This window comes from Vombatus ursinus, unplaced genomic scaffold, assembly GCF_900497805.2.
Source record: "Vombatus ursinus unplaced genomic scaffold, bare-nosed wombat genome assembly UNPS02014784.1, whole genome shotgun sequence".
In the NCBI taxonomy this organism is placed as follows: Eukaryota; Metazoa; Chordata; class Mammalia; order Diprotodontia; family Vombatidae; genus Vombatus; species Vombatus ursinus.
This window is the reverse complement of record NW_020954562.1, coordinates 31,994,338-31,999,526: the sequence shown is the minus strand read 5'-3', so window position 1 is coordinate 31,999,526 and position 5,189 is coordinate 31,994,338. Positions and strand designations below refer to the sequence as shown.

The window sequence follows — 5,189 nt, the reverse complement described above, 5'->3', positions numbered from 1 at the left end:
ATGTTTCACAGCCTTCTGAAACTCAATAGCCAAAGAACATGCAAAATTTAATGTGAACATGAAATAATGATAAACAGTATTTAACCAAGAAAATTCAATGAAAATGTTCCCACCTTACCCCAAATTAATTAAAATTAAAATTAAATTAAATTAAAAACCTAGCAATAAACACTATATATGAGGTTTCTACAAGAAAGCCTAAAAGCTTCTGATTCTTTTGCCAAGTCATTTGATTAAATAATGTACAGGTGTAAATCTGCATTAAAAAAAACCCAAACATTACATTAGTGCATAATTTATCAAAATTGCTAAAAATGATTCTTCATATAACTTAAGAGAAGTCAATATCTAGTACAGTACCTGAAGGACTTAGGCACTTGATTACATTTTTAAGTTACTTGAACAAGTAGCCTATATCTATATCTATATCTATATCTATATCTATATCTATATCTATATCTATATATCTATATACATATATAGATAGATAGACAGACAGACAGGTAGATAGATAGATAGATAGATAGATAGATAGATAGATAGATAGATAGATAGATAGATAGTAATAAAGCAGAAATTATTCCTGGAAAAATCATAATTTTTTTAAAAGGGTGTAATGCTACAGCAAAGCACTATACCACACTCCTACACATTATGCACTAAAGCAAAGCTAGTGTTTTAACCCTGTAAAAATCTAAGGTAAGATATCTTCACTCTTCAAAAAGAAAAAAAAAACACAAAAATTCCATGCAAAGTTTCATAACAAAAGATAAGTAAAGCAGCTGCAGTGAGAAGATAGGAAACTCTCTCAGTGAAACAAAAAAGAGACAAATACATTAGTTATGTTGACTTTCACTAAATGTATCATTGTAGGATCCTGCTACTTTAATAACTCAGTTATTTTTTATAGAAGTCATTTAAAAAAGGAATGGATCAGTTACTGCACCAGATTGCTTCAAACTCATAAAAAGCTGATTTAAGCTTAAGTAAAATGTCCAAATTCCAATCATTTCTGGAAAGTGAACTTGTTATCCTAATAAAGTAAATTCCTATTTTTTTTTCAGATTGCTAATGTGAGAGGGCTCAAAGAATCAAAAAGTCTGCAAGAAATGGATGCCCTCAGTATTAGTTTTTTTAAAATATACATTATGTAATATATAATTATATATGTGTGTATAGAAATATATATGTATATGTGTGTATATATATTATGATGTATATTATATATACACATATTTAAATATATATACATATATACAAATGCTTTCATCGTGTAGTCACAAATTTCAAAGATGGACCTTCTATCAGCTGTTAACCATCTTTCCACTTGAAACAGGCTTTAAAAAGTCATTTTTATCCTCAGACATAATATAAGCCATTTTCAAGATGAGATTGTTGACACTGACAGATATGGTGACTGACAGGTAACCTGAATTGATAATAGATGTTAGCAAGAAGTTACCAGCAGGACTACTTTTTGTTCCTTCAGAATCACATGGTCTTCACCTAAACTTTGTCTCTTGGGCTCCACGGGTTCCTTTGGGTGTTGCTTTAATGGGTGGCCATTTTCCATTGTAGTCCCGTTCAGTAGCTGATCATTTTGAGGTGAGATACCAAGTTGTATGTCCAGAATCTTTTCCATTTATTCATCTTGTCCATCAGGTTCATCAGTGTCAAGTGCTGAAAATTTTAATTTAATATCTCTATTGGGCTTAGTATCTACTGTATCTTCTGTATAATCACTCTCTCCATTTCTAATTCCATTTCCTTGCTTAGGAGATTTAAGGTAAGGTGACTGACTTCATCTAAAGAATTCCATTTCTGTTGCATGTCTAGTACATTGGTGTCCCTCTGAAGCAACAATGAGTTACTCTTTGCCTGCTGAAGTTCAATGCTTAGAAGATCTCCAGTACTGGAATGCCTTCTATGACTGGATAAATCAGTAACAATATATCTATCCTGTTCTATGTAGTGTGCTGAAGAAGTAGAATTAGAGTCATATGAACTCCACCTTGAATAAACAGCATTAACATAGTGGACATAATCTGATATACTGATGGGTTTAGTAGCACTTTCCTGGGAAGTAGTGGCCTATGTGGGATTTGTGGTATGGTAACTTGTCCAGGAAGGTCTGGAAATTGCACCCTATTTGGAGATAATGGGTCCATCACTGAAAAGAATTATAAGATCTTCTTTCGCCCTTCTCTGAATTTCAAATAAATGTACTCTTCTCTTAACAGCTCTACTGTCCAGATCTATTAACACAGCATTTGAATTAGCAATTACATCCTTGGCCTCTGAATCAATGGCATTTATATAAGAGCCTATGGTGCCACAGGACCAGGGTGAATAATGGGAAAGATGATCTTTCTCAGATTTTGTACCAAGTATGTCACATTCTCGGAGAACTTGGTATGAAAATCTACACCAAACAGAGGAGAAGGCGGTATCAGTGACAGTGTTGCCATAGAAACAGTTGAAGAAATAAGGGGTGCTTTTTGGGTGTGATATTGCACCCACAGTTTTGGTTTTCATCTTAACTGATCATCATAACTGATGTTCAAATGACCACAAGGTTCCGTCAGTAAAGTTACAATTGACCTTGGCTCATTTGGTGACTGACAAGGCATTGGATAATAATCATCCAGGGAATATCTTTCTCGCAAAGAAGTCTGATAGACAGATGAATGCATCACATCCATTGGAGGTAAAGAATTGTTCCTAATAATGTTATCTCGTTGGTTTGTTGGTGGATGCCAGATGTGCCAGCTATCATACACAGAAGCATATATTCCAGAAGGTACTGGGGGAACTGATCCAAACAGCTGCAAAGGAAGAGACTGGTAAGGAGAAGAATTCACTCAATCTCGAGGGGGAAATGTACTGTAATGATCAGCATATGGCACATAAGCAGATAGGAGGGAAGATTCTGGAATGTTATTGGATCTCACAAAATAAGGAACACAGGGAGCCATACCAGCTGGATATAGCTGATTGGAAGTAGTGGGTAGTGTCCTGTCTATGGATACTGTGGAACTTCAAAGGACATCTGGGTCCTTGGATCTAGAAAATACTGAATGTTTTCAGAAGGCTGAGGAAATACAGATACTCCGGTTACAAATGAGCAGGATTTCAGAGGCAAAGAATTCAGCTCTGTTCCAATAGTAAGAGGCCCAGCTGAGGTAACTGCTACATTATTTAACAGGAGTCTTGAGTGGAGAACCAATTTAATTTTCAGTTACAGATTCTGTAGAAGCCCCAGAGATATTCTGACAACTGGAGCCAATCTTCCTTACTTTCTTCATATGCTCCAGAACTCTTAATGCAGTGTTAGCACCACTGGGGATTAGCTAGAAAATACTGCTTTCTGCACTTGAAATTCTGTTGGTACTTGGTACAAGTTTTCCAGTTGTTTTAGTGCTTCCTATGACAGAAATGATATTTCCAACTGTGGTTCTGACAGTGTTGTTTATGCCAACTTATTTAGGAGAGGTAATGTTCTTACAGTTGCTGTGATCTTTTTGTTCCTTAAATGATACCAGAATTTTTGGGATGCAGCCAAAGCAATCCTCAGAGGAAAAATTATCTTTTCCAAGCTTTTCCTGAGAATGAGCAAATGTACAATTTGTTCTTCATGAGCACCGCCCCCCTTCCCCTGCTGTCACAGATCCTGGCACATACTAGTTTTATATTTTCTATTTGCCTGTGGCTGTTGTCTCATGGCCTTTATGACTATAGTTCTGAATAAAGTCCACAAGTTCATGCACTACAGTCTTGACAGCAACCATTGCACTTTCTAGCTGCTCACAAGTTGGTGAGACAGCATATGGATTAGGATATATGTTTGCAAGAAGCTCCAAATGATGCCTCAATCAGTTTAGGTTTGTTGGATCACTTGTACACTGCAAAATGATTGTCAACTTCTGGATACTTTTTGCAAAGGATTCTGGAGACTGAAGCTTAATAATGATGGACTGCATATGTGATTTATTTGCCAAATCATCATAGAGAAGTGAAGACCACTGTTCTAGTCATATATGAAACCAGGCTTCCATAGCTTCCATAGCAATATGAACTATCTGGGCATCATGTTCCCTCCACAAAGCCTCATAACTTCTAAATTCTTCCTTTAACTGTGTCAGAGAAGAGTCTCCATCCATTTTTGTGACCTTAAAACAAAAAGCATGATACAGTAGCTATACAACATGACCAACACTTGTTTTTGATGCATGAGGAAATCTTGGATCCAGTCTTTGGACAACAAAAAGTACCAAAACTTTCCTTGAGAGGGCAGAACCATATTCCAGGGGCAGCAATACCAACTTTAAGGCCTCTTCTTGCATAGTTGGTCCTAAGAACTGGCATCCCCGAGGCCTGATGGCAGCCCATAGATTGCCAGACAACAGCTGAGGGTTCTGGTGTTGTAAAATCATTTGTTAACAGTTCTTTCCCCAAGTGATTATGCTGTTTGCATGGCTCTTACATGACCTTCTTCCACAAGTTGGCAGTTTGCAAATCACCAGTTTCATTTGCATTGGAAGGCTTAGTGAACTCTGATTCAAACTAGCAGCACCCCTTCCTCCACTTAGTGATTTTAAGTAGAGTGCCAAATCCTCAACACACTTCTTTGTAGCCTCATAGTGCTTATTCTCTCCTAGATTACTTTTTTTACTGTTTGATGATCTGGTACCTGGGCTATAACTAATTGGAGAAGTGCAAAGTTCACAGGAAGCACATCAATGTCTGTACTGTTGGCAGTCTGGTCAAAAGGGAATGCTTTTTGGTGAAGTTTATTTAAGTAGGTCTTGCAGAAAGTGTGTGAACAACCTAAACTGATGGGCTTGTGCACATTCTCGTCAAATTCATTATAGCAGATTAGACAGGACAGGAATTCTGTCCACTGAGCAGCCTGCACAGACATTGTGGAAACAAAAAAATGCTTGTTTAGCAGTCTAGCAGACCATTATTTCGCTGTGTAGTGTTACGTCCGATGAAGGCCCTGGTCGGGTCCCTAGTGGCTGCACGAGGGAGGCCCGGGGTGATGGTGGTGACAGGGGTCAGTGACAAACACATCTCCTCTGTCCTTTGCATGGCTTGGTTGGTGGTCTCAAACCCCATGGAGGTTGGTGGTGTTAGCAGTGGCTGCAGAGGCGCCTCCTCTACCACCACCACCTCCTGGTGAGAGGCGG

At 37.8% G+C, this 5,189-nt stretch overlaps 1 pseudogene; it reads right to left on the bottom strand.

Moving 5' to 3' along the window:
* Positions 1 to 1,304: 1,304 nt before the first annotated feature.
* On the bottom strand, positions 1,305 to 4,921 carry LOC114046613 (annotated as a pseudogene).
* Positions 4,922 to 5,189: the final 268 nt, after the last annotated feature.